This window comes from Octodon degus, unplaced genomic scaffold (genome assembly GCF_000260255.1).
Source record: "Octodon degus isolate 3935 unplaced genomic scaffold, OctDeg1.0 scaffold00001, whole genome shotgun sequence".
In the NCBI taxonomy this organism is placed as follows: Eukaryota; Metazoa; Chordata; class Mammalia; order Rodentia; family Octodontidae; genus Octodon; species Octodon degus.
This window is the reverse complement of record NW_004524577.1, coordinates 10534317-10550189: the sequence shown is the minus strand read 5'-3', so window position 1 is coordinate 10550189 and position 15873 is coordinate 10534317. Positions and strand designations below refer to the sequence as shown.

At 41.3% G+C, this 15873-nt stretch overlaps 1 pseudogene; it reads left to right on the top strand.

The window, feature by feature from the left end:
* The first annotated feature begins 5651 nt into the window (after window positions 1-5651).
* The window catches only part of LOC101581835, a 33525-nt pseudogene continuing 23303 nt past the window's right edge, over window positions 5652-15873 (top strand).

Here is a 15873-nt window from a genome sequence, read left to right as displayed (position 1 = left end):
ATTCCGCCACCCCACCCCCAGCTCAGGCTGCCTTAAGGGCAGGTCTGGTAAGGCAGGTGGAGGTGGGAATCGAACTGGGGTCCCCTGCACCTGACTGGGTTTTCCAGAGCAGGCGCTTAAACAACTGAGCTAACCCACAAGCCCTCCCTCAAGAATCTGAATATATGAATCTTGTATTCTAATGTAGGGAACTGAGAATCTCTTTACACTCCCTATTGAATGGAGGCCAGAAATAACTTACAGGCTTCAGGAAAGCTACAACTTCATTTTCTCTGATTTTGGCAAGCTGGTGGTTTTGGTAACTAAGGAAACTGTCTAATGAACCATTTTTTACCATCATAAAGAGCAGCCATGAAGTGAGACATTTCACCGATGAAAAACTCTAAAAAGGAAGTATTTGCTTTTATGGTAGGTCCTATTTTTAAAGCAGAGGATCTCTTGTCTTAATTATTATGTTCTCAGGCCTAAACAATCAGCAGGCTGGAGCTACTGGACCGTGGCAGTGTCCTGGACAGAAGAAATCTTGCCTGGGAGTGTGGAGGAAAAAAGAACAGCAATAGATAAAAGTCTACAAAGTAAAAATTGTTCAAATTGAATGTAAGGTACATTTAATTCTATAACTTTAGACTTTCACTGAAACAGCAAGATGCAAATCTTCTTTAAAAAAAATTTTTGTTGATACAAGGTCTTGCTATGCAGCTCAGACTTGTAGTGATCCTCCTGTCTCAGCCTCCTCAGCTCTGGGCTTACAGGCGTGCGCCACCACCCATGGTTTAGGGACCAGCATGGCATGCAGTACCAGAGATCAAACTCAGAACCTTGAGCTTGCCAGACAGGCTCTTAGACTGCCGAGCTATCTCTCCAGCCCCAGGATGCAAATTATTCCCCAGTTTGAGGTAGACTAGAGAAAAGTTTGAAAGCATGATACCCATTGCTAGCTGTTAATTAAAAGTTAACTTACTTTGTATCAGATGTCTGGAAAAGAAATTGCCTAAGTTTCCTTTGAAATATGTTTGAGATCAAGATTCTGGCATGAAAATAGAAAATAAGGTGGAGAATATTAATAAATGTTAATAAAATGTGAAAAAGTCTCAGAGTATAGAAATATTACGTGAGGATATTTTGTTCTGGAAAAACGCTTGCAGTGCTTGTCCCTTACATCGCCATAGATGATTTCCGTGTTTGCATCTGTATTTGTCATGCCAGGAAAGGATGAAAGTACAGAAAGAAAGCAACGTTAATGTCTGGGAAAGAACAGGAAAGCCTGATGTGCCTCAGGGATCCAGGTCTTTACATTGTCAGGATGTTAACTCACTCCAGGGATATTAGGTCACATTAGAGAGAGGCCATTGAGTCCCCCTTTAATTACATGTGTCCAGTACCGTGGAAAACCTTGCCTACCTCTTCTCGGTGTATTTCACAGCTGACAAAAGCCTCAACTGGAAAGGCTTCTAAAGGAAGCCATGTTTTCCATCCAGTAACTGATTTCTAGCTGCCCAAGATTTGTGTCCTCATTCCTTCAAAACAATTCAAGTAATAAACAGTACTAATACACAGTATAGTGCTTGAAAATAGTGACTTGAAAATTAAAAATGACCAAGGCGCAAAACTGACTTTCATGTTTATTTAAGGATGTCCCGTGAAATAATGGTTTTCAAATGAAATGCTTATCTCTTCTATTATAAAATTTTGATTTGAGGATTTCAGTTGAAAAATAGCCTCCACAAGCTCCAGCTCAAACCTTCTCTGCAGCATGCTCCTGTCCTAAGGCTTATAAAGTCCCCTCTGCAAGACTGAGGTCTCAATGCAGAAGACAGACTAATAGATTGTACATGGGGGGCGGGCTGGGGAGACAGCTCAGTAGAATAAGTGCTTGCCTGGCAAGCGCAAGGGCTGGAGTTCAATCCCCAGTTCTGCCAAAATATATATATATATATATATATATATATATATATATATATAGATTGTATGGTTGCCGAGTTCCGTGGAATTAGGCTATTGAGCTGCTATGAGACGCAGCCAAAGAACACTACAAGATTTCCATCTTTTAACTATATTACCAGATCTTGGTTAAAAATGCAATATAACCTACATAAATAAAAATATTCCATGAAAATTGTAGAAATCTAGTTTTTTATTATGACCCCTATTGCAGATAAGCGCTTTCAATGCAGTCTGTAAGGTTATTTAATTTTATATGATACGTGGACTATTGACTAACCTTTTGATTTTTAATGCAAATATTTTATTATATAAGGACATTATTAATTTTGATTTTAAATATTTACTTCATTAAAAAACAGGAAATAATAATTTCCCGGGAAATAAAACATTTTGAAAAATAAACATCACTAAACATTTGCAAGTGAAATTATGCAAAACAACTTTACAACTTATGAATTTATTACTTTCCCTTTCCTTTACCAAAAATAAGGTTAACAGAATGGGAACACATACATAATATTTGTGATAAACAAATTGAGAAGTCTGAAAATAGGTTGAGAGAAACAGTAACAAGTACTCTAAAGAAGATATCAGGACCGGCAAGATAGCTCAGCAGTCTAAACGACCCACTTAGACAAGCCTAGGCAAGCACGCAGGGACCTCGGTTCGATCCCCGGTACCACATGCAGTGTCAGCCCTGCCTCCAGGGTGGGCTGAGCTGGCCACACACACACACAAAAAGACATCAGACTTGCCGAAAACAGAGCCTCTTCCTTTTTCTGTCAGCGCAGGATTAGACAGACCCGTCACTTGTTTTTCAGTTAGAGCATCCATGTGAATTTGCCCTGCATGACACACTGGCCACAGCGGAAGCCCCGTCTGGGCTAGGCGGTCCATGCCACGCAGACTCCTACTTTTCCCTCTCAGCCATTTGAATGGACCTTTTTCTAGATTTAAAGAAGGAAGAACCTAAAATCTATAAGAAGTCTGGGATCCCAAATGACCACATAGAAATAAATCCACAGCCAAAAACTCCTACAAGTACTCTTCTTTTTTTTTTTTTTTTTTTTTTTTTTTTTTTTTTTTTTTGCGGAACCAGGGATTGAACTCAGATCGTTGACGTTTGCCAGTCAAGCGCTTATCCTACTGAGCCATCTCCCCAGCCCCACCTACAAGTACTTTTGTAAGTGAAAAATTACTCCAATTGATCTCTAGTTGTGTAAAGCCACTGACAGTTTTGGGTTGTCACAATACTTGGCATCACTGACCACAATGGGTACAGTAAGGCCAAATGCAATTTTTAGAAGCTAAAAATTTCCTTTCAGTACATTATACACGCACATCTTTAGCTGGAGAAATCTGGAAGCACTTCCCGTGGGCTTCGGTGTCTCACCCTTCTGTGAGATGCTAATCCCTGGGAGCTTAGGGAAAGAGGGTCCGTGTTATCTTGCACGACTTTCAGAAATTTCCTGATTGTCTAGAAATATTGCAAAGTTAAAAGTTTTTCCTGGTTGGAGAGAAAACATACACAAAATGCTTGGGAAAACTAAATTCTGTAAGTATTAGTGTCATGTAGGTCGTGGCTATGCATGTACACAACTTTAAAATGCCTGAATGAAAATTATGCATTTAATTGCCAAGTTAAGTTCTGGTAAAAGCTGAAACACAATAAAAGTTTGGTAATAATGACTGGGTATGTTTTCATGTGTTATGGTCTAAAAGTATAGCATTCTATTTTGTAAGCATCATAAAAAACTAGAAGTTAAGGGCAAGCTAGATAGCTCGGCAGATTAAAGTGCCCTTAGGCTGGTGCAGGGACCACGGTTCAATGCCCGGGGTGCTGTGCCAGCCCTGCCCCCAGGGTGTGCTGAGACAGCTACTGAGACTGGGTGTGACAGCACACGCCTGTAATCCCAGCACCTGGGAGGCTGAAAACAGGAGGATCGCTACAAGTTCAGTCTGTAGATCCTGTGCAAAAATACATTTTAAAAAAGTTAAATAAAGAAAAATAAGTCAATAACACACATATTCTCACTTGAATTCGCACTAGAGGATGCTCTGAGATTCACAGCACTTCCATGTGCACCAGCTGCAAGTCCACCCTATAGAAAGCAAAGTTACGGACACAAAGGCATAATAATAACATAATCATTAGTTCAACCTTCACTTTGCTTTAATAGACTTTTTACATAAATCATTTGTCAATTTCCAAATTTTCCTATTACTGAAAAACAAGCTCTGGCTTTTGCTAGAGGATGGGAATCTGTTGGAGTAATTCCCCCGTTTGTTAAAGAATGACAAGATCAGTATCCTAAAGCTTCGAAATAAACTAACACACTGTTCTTTCCTTTCCCTCCATCTCACTCCCCCTCCTCCTCTTTTTTTTTTTTTTTTTTTGTGGCCAGCTCAGCCCACCCCGGGGACAGGGCTGGTGCAGCACGTGGTGCTGGGATCACACCGCACGCTGAGGTCCCTGCACGCTTGCCTAAGACTGCCTAAGCAGGAGCTTTAGACCGCTGAGCTATCTCACCGGCCCCTCCCCTCCTCTTTCATTCTTGTTGATGCTGTTACCTCAGGTTATGGTGTATAATGTTCACATTAATTGCCGCTCCTAGGTTCCTTGGTGGCACGTCTTTTTCGTTTCCCCTCCCTCTCCTCCTCACCTCTCACTCTCCATGCCTTGGACTGATTGTGTACTTCATGAGATCCATCACGCTTTATCATTTTCTCTATTTGTGCTTTGCCTCACTCGCATGAGAGATACCACCATATGGCATCTAGGCTGGCATGTCACATGTCTGGCTTATGTCACCCAACACTACGTTTCCCATGTGCATTCCCTTTCTTTCAAATGCCTCAAATTTGTCATTCTTTATACTTGAGTAGGATTCCATTATATAGAGATCTACCACATTTTCTGTATCCAGCTGTCTGGGTGTACAGGCTGCTCCCAGGACTTAGCAATTATAAACCTTGCTGTGTTTAGTGATTACACACATGCATTGAATGTACCGCTGTAGTAGGACGACTTGTGTTCTTCGGGGAAGATCCCTAGCGGGGACACAGCTGGATCACATGGAATTTCAATTCCAGTTCATTGAGAAATCTCCACTCTGATTGCCATAATGACTGTACTAGTTCGCTTTCCCACCAACAATTGCACAGCAGCATTTGCTATTGTTTGCCTTCTTACTGCCTGCTGTTCTTTCCAGAGTAAGACGGCATCTTAGCATTGCTTTGGTCTGCATTTCTCTACCAGCAAGAGAGGTTGAAATTTTTTTCCACACATGTGTGGTGTCTGTTATTTCCCTTGTCCATTTTTTGACTGGGTCTTTAACTTTAGATGGTTTCCTTTTAGTTCTTTGTACATTCTAGATATTAGTCTTGTCTCTGAGGAGTAGCTGGCAATTCTTTTCCCATTTTGTAGATTTTTCTCTTCACTCTACTGATTGAGTCTTTCAAAGTACAGAAGTTTAAAGTCTGATCTCATTTGTTGATTCTTGCTGCTATTTCTTTTTTTAAATTTTTTTATCCATTTTAATGAGAAAAATAGCAATGAAACAGTTTCAAGACAGGTTAGTAGGACAGTTACAATGATTAATACATTGCATATGGTTGTCTTCGGAGTAGTTATTCAGAGGACAAGATATAAAGGTGTATCTTGTCTAAACATTATTAGTACGGAGAGATCTAGCAAGAGGAACAGCATGGCCAAACCTTGTAGGGTGCACTTGAGTGAGAAGCCCTGCACACCGGTAGACGTCTTCAGACAAAATCTTTTCCAGGAGTTTGAGGAATTCCTCTACAGATTTTTGCCACAGAAAATTATATACCGGAGTCAGCTCTTGCACAAGGGCTCCCTCAGTGTGGCAGACTCGACCTCCCTTCGGGCCCCACTGGACACCCCTATCTGAGACCCTCCACCCAAGGATGATGAGATGGAAACAGAGAAGCAGGAGAAGAAAGAAGTCCCTGAGTGTGGCTTTCTCCCTGGGCATGAGAAACTCCAGGCCCTGCTTGCTCTGATGAAGCCAGAAGTGTGGACTCGCAAAGAGAAGTGCATTCTGGTGATTGCACGGCTCCAGCACCTGATCCCCAAGACTGAGGATGGAAGTGATTTGGGGATAACAATCCAGGAGAAAGTTCTGGAAAGGGTGAAGGCAGTCAAGACCAAAGCAGAAGCCTTCCAGACAACCATTTCCACGCACTTCTCTGCACGTGGGGATGCTGTGGCCAAGGCCTCTGAGGAGACGCAGGTAATGCATTACCAGGCACTGGTGCACGACAGACACGAGGCAGCCTATGGGCATCTCAGGGCCACAGTGCCAGGCCTGAGGGCCTTGTATGCAGAGCTTTAGCATATCATCATCAGCAACCTGGAGAAAACTGTCAACCCAGAGGGTGAGGAGAAGCCATTTGTTTTGGGCCCAAGACTGAAGGAAAAAATAAACAACCTGTTCCTTGTAAAAAAATAAATAAATAAAATAAATAAAAAATAAACACTATTAGTACAAACCTTTCTTCTCATTGAGCTAAAAGAAAGTAGCTGTATAGCTATCCTGTTTTGTATATATACATTTCTTTTTGCTACAAAACAGGCCTATAATGGGTGTTCCATTGCTGTTAGAGAAGCTGTATTTGGAGTCTTTAAAGGACTCTTTCTTTTTCTTTTCTTTTCTTTCTTTTTTTTGCTTTTGTTTGTTTGTTTTTGTTTTTTGGAGGAACTGGGGATTGAACTCAGGCCCTTGCGCTTGCCAGGGAAGCACTTATTCCACTGAGCCATCTCCCCGGCCCCAATTGAGATTCTACTTAGAAGTCTCCTATACTTATGTCTCCAAGAGTTTTATCTACTTTATCTTCCAGTACACTAACATGTTTATCAGCACCGTCTTGGGCTGGTTGTCCCCACTCATTGCACATGAGTTGACCCCTCCTGCCTTTGCCTCCTGCCTACAGCTGTAAAGTTTAACCTGCACTCTGACCGTAAGGCAGGCGGGAAAGTGTGTGTACCTCATGACCACAAGGCAGAACTCACAAAGTGAGAAATTCCTCACGGAAAAAAGGTGTCCAAGACAGCCCCAAAGAATGACAAATCACAACTCCACAGCATATATATAAATGCAACATCCAAAACAAAGTGCTTTAACGTCACAGAGTCCAGGTCTTGGCATCCCCGTCCACCAACCTCCGAGGGCCAACACACCATCAGGACATCAGCAATGTGGCACTGCACGGCCTCTGTCAGGAGTTAAGGAGAAAGGCACTGTGTCCCAGTGGTCATCCTCCTAAACCATAGCCCCAGTTTAATCATGAGAAAAACCCAAGTTGGGAACATCATACTTGAAAAGCACTTAATGTCATTTAAAAAATATGCAAACATTGAACGTTGTCACAAAGCAAGGGCAATGCAAGCCAAAAGGACAGGAGGAGTAAATGTGCATGATGTGGCACACTGTGAAGTACCCTAACGCAGAAAATGAAGGGACCAGGCTAGATCCAAGTAAAATAATCTCAATGTCCTAACATACGCTCCTTAATAATGACCAGAGTAAGACAAAATGCTAACTACAAGAAAAACTGAATGAAGGAGAGGTATATCTTTAAAAATAGGCTGAGTGCCAACTGCCCAGTGTTCAGGGGACACTGGCATCATAATATTCTCAAATTTTCTTAATACATAATTTTTTTTTTTTATTGGCAGAACCGGGGATTGAACTCAGGCCCTTGTGCTTGCCAGGGAAGCACTTATTCTACTGAGCCATCTCCCCGGCCCCTTAATACATAATTTTAAAGTTTGGTATAAGACTCTGAAACAAGAGTTATTTTCAACACCATGTCGTTTGTGGTATCTTTTCTCTTTTGCAAACTGATTCAAATTCTTAAATCTTATTGCCTTCTGGAGCCAGCCAAAAAGCTCAGCGGATTAAAGCACCTGCTTAGGCAGATGGAGGGGCCAGGGGTTCAATCCCTGGGCCTGCTGAGCCAGCCCTGCTCCTGAGGCGTGCTGAAACTGGGTGTGGTGATACACACCTGTAATCCCCCCTCTTGGGAGGCTGTAAATAGGCAGATTACTATGAGTCCAATCTAGTAGTGAGACCCTGAACACTCTGTAGACCCTTCCTTAAAATACAAAAAATAATAATAATAAATAAATCTTATTGCCTTCTGTTTCTACAGACTTTCAAAACTGATCACAACCAAGCACCACTTAGAGTATTACGTGGATAGCATCCCTTTGCTAAAGTGATAACAAGCCGGGACAGCAAATGTCCAAACTTTATGGATTCTGCTAGGGACGGAGGTTGGGGCTAGCGTGATTTTGTCCCTATTAAAGAGACTAGATAAGCATTTTGCATGAAATCCCAAAGATTATGCAGCTTCGTCGGCAGTTTTCATTGAAAGAGAGGTGTCTCTTCTTCCACACAGAGGTGAGCTGGAGGTGTTTGGCCTCCAGGATTGAATCAACCATCATAAAATTGTTCTGTTTCATTTTCAATGAAACATTATTCTTTATGTAACAGATGTGTGCCCAAGCTATTAGGCCCAAACCCTTCATTAAAATCAGATTCATGCTCAAGAACATTCCTGTGTGTCTGAGATTTTAGCCACAGCGGGGCAACCTTATGTAAAAGTGTATTTTTTTAAAAATCTGGTTTTGGCTGCTGACTCATCAATATTTCAAAAGCAAATTGTAAACCTTTCAGGCAGGACACGAGTTTTTAGCAAGGTTGTGTTCACAAGCAAGCAATAAACACTGCCCAGGATTTTATAGAACCTCTCTGTCAACATTCAAAGGCTAATTACAATGTTTAGAATGAATGAATATAATTCAGTCACAAATTCTAGTGATACAAAGCTGTCCTTTATGTATCTTTCATCAAAAAATACATTTTCATGGCAAAAGAATTGCAAGCAGCAAAGTGATAAGCTTTGCAAGAATATACACATATGATACTGTAGGAGAAGGGCATTAATATAGTGATGAAAATAATATTAAATTAATTTAATTTTAATTTAATTTAATTTAATTTAATATTAATGACTATATTAGTAAGAATAGTTGGATGTACGCAGAGCAGGTCTCTGACAAAGGATCTTTTTAGTGATGATTGAGCAGCTTGACTGAAAGTAGCAGAAGATGCCTGGAGTTGGGCTGCTACCTTATAGACAAACAACCATGGAGAACGGACAGCTCAGGCAGACCTTGATAAACCACATTTAACAGAAAAGTTTCAAAGTCAAAACAGCTAGGAAGGCTATGCCAGCAGTATGAAGGATCTGTGCTAGAAAGATTAGGGTTAGGGAGATAGTTCAGTGGTCTAAGCACTTGCCTGGCAAGCACCAGGACCTGGGTTCAATCCCTGGTACTGCATACCGTGCTGGTCTCGGGACCCAGGGGGGAGGGGGCAAGCAGGTTGGCCACCAAAACTGGGTGTGGTGGTGCACTTACATAATCCCAGCTCTGGGGAGGCTGAGACAGGAGGATCACTATGAGTCTGAGCTGCATAGTGAGACCCTGTACCAAATAAAGATTAAAAAAAAATCAACAGATTAATATATGTCAGCCTTCTCTGCATATGCCAACCATATGGTACATTCTCATAGAATATTTTCAATTTTTTTTTTGGCTGATCACATTATTTCTGGTATCTTTCCCTCCTTTAGGAACTTACTTTTCTTTTATGGAGGGGAACGGGAGCATGTTGTCCCTTCCCTTAATATTCCTTTTCTGTATTATTTCTTGCCACATTCACAGCTGAACTGTAAAGGACCACGCATAATCAGACCAGAAACTACTTGGGTCCTGCATTGATTAGTAGTGTGCAGTAGTGTGACCTTAAACATCTCTACACTCAGTAGGGCATCTACACACACGTACAATCACACACGTTCCGACTCGTGTGGCTGCCCGTGTGCCTGCCTGCATGCCTACAACAGAACAAATGCTTTCTAGAAATGGATTTGCTCCTAATAACATGTAGATCTCCAAAATCAACCAGGTCGCTGCGTACACTATTTGTAGTGCATTTTTAACTGGTGGTCAACTTATTACACTGAGCTGAATTAAACTAATGTGATGCTGGGTGTGAAAGGCCCACCTGAGGGTTGTTGTCAGCAGCATAAAGGCAGAACAAAAGCTGCAGAACGCTGTTAGGGATGCTGTTTGGAGAAGCTGTTGGGGCTGTTGGAAGCTGCTAGCTCTCCTGGGCTGTCCTGCTGGAGGATCTTGTCCTGCTGGCTTTCCTGATGAACTTTGGAGAAGCTCTGGTTCTCATCTTGAGCATCACTTCCTGGCTCCAGAGGAAAGATGGAGCCCTGCTCAGCCTTGTGGAGAAGCTGTCACGTTGGCTTTCCTGATGGGGACTCGGCTTTCCTCATTGCTGGAGGAGCTCAGGACCTCACTGTCACTGAGGACGGCTGTGGCACTTTTACGGGAGCTCTGGTACTTACCTGGGGTGTTGCTTCCTGGCTCCATTGCGGATCCCTCAGCCTCCTGGCACAGACCCTTCATCCCACTGACATAGATTTTCTAGCTCCCACTGCTGACCTTTGGGCCTTCCCAGCACAGATCCGTGAAGCGGGCCTGCGTGAGCCTTTGTCGTGGGCTCCAGGCCTCCAGCTAGACTTGTGGGAAGCGTTGTCATGGGCTCTAGGTTTTCAACTGGACTCATGCAGGATATTAGGATCTAGGCCCTCAGCGGATTCTTTAATGTTTAGTGTGTGGATAGATTTCCTGCATTTGTTATATATGATTATTGGGTGATTCATGATAAAGTACTACTATAAAATGAGTCCTGTATTGTATTGTTCCCCTCTCAAGAATCCCAAACCATGACACTATTGAAATGTAAATATATATTTGTTGATTAATAAATAACTGGGACATGATTAAAGTTGTGGGATCCACATAACGTATTTTATGCTGAAATTTTAGAACTGTCTTTATTTTTCTTAGCCAGGTTTGATTCTGCACAAGGCAAATAACAGCCAGCTCTACAGCACAACGTAGGAAGGTAAACAGAAAACTGAAATTCAAGAACATAGTCATTCATTATTAGCCCAGCAACACATAGTACATCTAGATGTACACTCATTAAAACGTCAGCCCCCTTAGGAAGCAGGAAATGATTTACCTCCAGAATAAATGTGACAGATATCCAATTATTTTTTGATAGAAACATGATAATGAGCCAGAAATGCCCTGAGTTTGGTAGGCTTGAAGGACGATACCATTTAGGGTTTTAGCAAAGCTGAAAAGCAGAAGGAAATGCATACGTGGAAATAAGGACTAAGAAGAAATAATGAGGGGTGAAGGGGAGCTGCACAACCATGATTCTGACATTTTGCTTTCACATCAATCCATAGTTGTGCTTTGCCTTGGAGAAGATGCCAATATCTATCTTCAGCGTCCACCCTGCACTTGATCTCCTCATCGCTTTTATTCTCTTCCTTGTAATTTTATTTTATTTTGAAGAGTAAAAACAAAAGCAAGAACAAAAATCAGAAACAAAGACAGAAACAGGGCAACATACAACAATACATATATTACAGATTGTCAAAACAAGAATAGCTGATTAACAGCAGTTGACATATTATCTATTTTTACAATCATATCAGTGATTACTATACTCTTTTTAAAATAATTTTTTAAAGGTAATAAGAGGGGAAAAAAAAGACAAGAACAAAAATTTAAGATTTCTTGATCATAGTACTGTAACAAACAGTTGGAAACCACGTGTCACCCAGGCACAGAGCGGTCATTTCACAGTTTCAGGTGCTGGTGGCTGCGGCGAAGGGTGCTTACTCCATACTAGAGTCATCCCTGCTTTCACAGTTCTGCTTTCATGAACTCACTGCTTTGTTTCCAAAAATATAAATCTAAATTATTTATCACAGATTTTTTGCTATATCACAGGATTATGTACTGGTGTACAGTACTATATGCATATTTATCTGGGTAGTATTTACAGTTTTAATGATTTTTGACGAAAAGTTTTAAAAATATATTAAACATGTTAATTCTAACTTATTAAAAGAATAGTAAATTGAAGCAAAATACACTGTTTATAGTACATTTCCTTAGTGGATGAATACATACTGTACTATACAGTACACATATATTGTTAAAATTACGTAGGTTTACAAGTTTAGAAAATAGTTTAGAACATTAGAGGTATTTTTTGAAGTGTGGAAAAGGTTTGTAAGAGTGTGGGAAGGCTTTTTAAAGCCTTAAAATATATATAGATACTAAAATAGATATAATGTTGCTACTTCCCTGATTTTCATTTATCACAGAGGAGTCTGGAACACAACCTCCAGATAAGTGAGGGACCGCTGTACTTGCATTCCACTTCATCTCTCAGACTAATGGGGCAGATTTTATGTGGGAAATAGAAAACTGCAGGGCTGGGGAGATAGCTCAGTGGTCTAAGCGCCTTTCTGGCAAGCACAAGGACCCGGGTTCAATCCCCAGTACTGCATACCTTACTGCCCCAGGACCTCAGATGTGGTGGCATGCACCTGTAATCCCAGTGCTGGGGAGGCTGGGACAGGAGGATCACTGTGAGTCTGACCTACATAGAGAGAACCTGTCCCGAATAAATAAAAGATTTTTTAAAAATTTTAAAGAAAACCTCAAGAGGGCCTTCACAAATCTGTGGTGCTTCCTAAAGCTCTGGTCAGGTATGACACACACTAAATCTTCTGGATTCATAACAGAGAAAGAGGAAAGGCTAAGATGGCCTCATTCTTAATTCTTGTCTTCTTCATCCAGCAGAAAAGTATAATAGCGAGGTATATAAAGTAAATGCAATTAATACGATGAGCTGCAAAAGGCTCAAGTCAATAACTTCTGAGGATAACCCACTAATATTATAGACTGCTAGACAGTGTTAGATTGTTTAGTTGAAGTCAAACACTTATAGTATTTAAATGCCAATAGAATATTCACCTCTGACAGGACAAAAAAATTAAAATTAAAATTAAAAAAAGATACAAAGGAAAGGTCATTTTGTATTTATATATACAAAATAGGATAAATTTACAGCTACTTTCGCTTAATTCAATGAGAAGAAAGAGGTGTACTAACAGTGTTTGGACAGGATATCCTGTCTGCTTCTTATACTATGGATAACCACTAAGAAGATAACAATGTACAGTGTATTGACTATCAAAACTGTCCTATTAATCAGCTATGAAACTGTCTCATTCATATTTATTTCTCAATTAAAAAAATATTCTTGTCTTCTTGTTGTGGTGAAGTCCAAGTGTCCAGTGGACTGGTCTGAATAAAGCCCTTAAGCAACGAGTAAAGCACTACTTCTAGCTGGTCTGCTAGGAACTTTGCAGAGGAGCCTGGCGTCTGAACCCTCAGCAGCCTGAGCAAGGAAGTTGTGCCCCAGGTGTGAGCCAGCACCTGTGACTCCAGCAGGGTCACCTCACCCTGGACGGGACACAAGGACCAAGAAAGGGTAAAGTTCTGTCCTCTGATCAGAACGCGACGTATTCCAGGCTTTGGACTTCAGGCCTGTCACCAACAACTACCCTCTGCTATTGTCTTAGGATTTTGACCTCCGACTGAAAATCAGTTGTGTGCTCAGCCTCTGGATTGGAACTGAGCTACACCACCAGCTCCCTGTGAGGATGGCAGCTCAAACGCCTGTGCACACCACTTTCTAGTGAAAGAAGAAACACTGGTGATGACTATAAAAATATCAACTATTTAAAGGGTCTGGAATTTTCCTATAGACTTCCCAATAAAATATATTAAAACTGGATAGGAATGATGAGAGACTCCTAAGCTTGAGTCCAATTTGACCACTTCTTCTCTGCAGAGCTCAGTGGCGAAAAGGAAGCCACGGGTACAGAACCAAGCAACACGGCCTCTCACCACGAGAACCGCACTGTCAGGGCTTCTCCTTCCTTCTGGAGTTGCAAAGGATAAAGTCCTGGTGCACAGCTAAAAGTCAGGCCTTCCTCTCTTCACCTGGTGCCCAGTCCCGGGACAGAAGCCCTGCCTCAGTCATACCAGATTGTAAACACCAGGGCCCAAGAGCCCTTGCCAGGAGTGGAAAACCAAGAAAACCAGAGACTACCGCCCTGCCCAGTGTCCCAAGTAGTATCTAGTTTGTGCTTATGGGAAGAGACATTCACAAGGCAGAGAACTCAAAAACACTTCTCAATTTATTTGAAACAGAAGTGTGGAAGTTGAAGCCTAAGGGGTATCTCAGAAACACTGAAGGCTTTAGTGGGAAGCAAATGAGAGGAGGCTTAAGAATCTCTTAATTAAGAGCATAGATAGATCAGAGGCCAGCTAACTCACCAGCGAGAAGCTGGAAAAGAGAAAGCTGAGAGCCCTGCAGTCAAAACAAACCTCAACATCTGGGTTCAAAAATTACTCCGGCTCGTAATTAATCCAGTCAGACTGTGAAGCAATTTATGTTTTAGGGTGGTATCCAAAACAAGAGAAGAAGAAACTGGCAATCAATGGAAACCAATAGCAGGGTGTGGCAGACAGCTTAATTAAGAGATCAGAGAGAATCAAGAAGAGTTCCTCATGCCAGGGCTCAGCCTGCGAGGAGGGACACTGTGGGCTCCGAACTGGAAAACAGACCGCACCAAAAGGGTACAGCCAAGTCACCAGGCAAGAACACAAGCAAGCAGCAGCAGAGGGCGCCGAGCAGGGAGAATGGTGGTAGGAGACAGAGTTGCTAAAACACTAGTTAAAAACCACAGTTTCCAACAATAAACTAGGACATGACTCAAGACAGAAAAGTTTGGCCCCAACTCACAAAAATGTAGGACACCAATAAGTATTAGAGAAAGGGGCACAAAATACGTTTAAAAAATAAGAACAAGACACTTCCCTAATTCAATCAAAGTCATCATCTACTTATTTAAAATCTCAATGAGCTGCAAGTGGAATAAACTCAAAAATCCACACCCAGATATATTACATTAAAACTTGCTGCAAGACAGAGAAAATCTTAAAAATTGGAAAAGAAAATTTTTTTCATCGCTCCTAAGAAAATACCAGTGAGATTAACAGCGGAGTTTTTGACAGAAATACTGAAGGACAGAATAAGGATGTGTTTTTGTGCTCAAAGAAAAAATGTTGTCAACCAATAATCTCATATAAAATGAAATTATGCTTCAGAATTGTTATATTTTGGATCAAAAATGTCCCCCTCGGTCCCCCGTACACCCAAGAGTCTGGGCATTTAAAGGAAAATGGAGACTTAGATCTTACTTGATGTTGGGAGATGGGGGTTGGCTAGAAGAGGCTGGTCACTGGGAGCAGGAGCAGGAAGAGTCAGCCTCCATCCGGGCCATCCCTCCGCCTTTCCTTCCCTCTGTGTGTTGCTTCCTTCCCAGTCCTGCCTGGGGCCCGCTGATTGCACACAGCGGCCAGGATGCAAGACAACCTCTCCTACGTCAGGTCGTGTGCATCACTCATTACGACTCAGCAATGAAGGAAAGAGAACTGAAAAAAGAGACAGTACTGTTTAGAGAAGCTATCTAAAGGGAGTTCTTCAGACCATGTAGAAGTGCGCAACGAACTGCAGATTTTAGTTCAAGCAAAGAAAATGGGGATGAGGAAAACGACAAAGTAAAGAAAAAAAGGAAAAAGATATATTTATGTATATATGTACTGCCGATTTGTGCCGGTCTTTTAAAAGGAGTAGTTAATGTTTAATTTTTTTCTTTTTATTCTTTTTTTTTCTTTTGAATTTCTTACAACTTCTTGTTATTGTTTTGTTATTTTTTTTTTTTCTTTAAACCAATCTTGCATGTTTATATCTGGTAACCTGAACAGCTAGTTTGAGGATAACATCATACAGCAGCAGCCGTTCTTGAATTCCTATTATTTCATTCGGTGAAATTTTGTATTATTTCTAATGCTGTTTTTTTTTCTATTACTATTCTGTA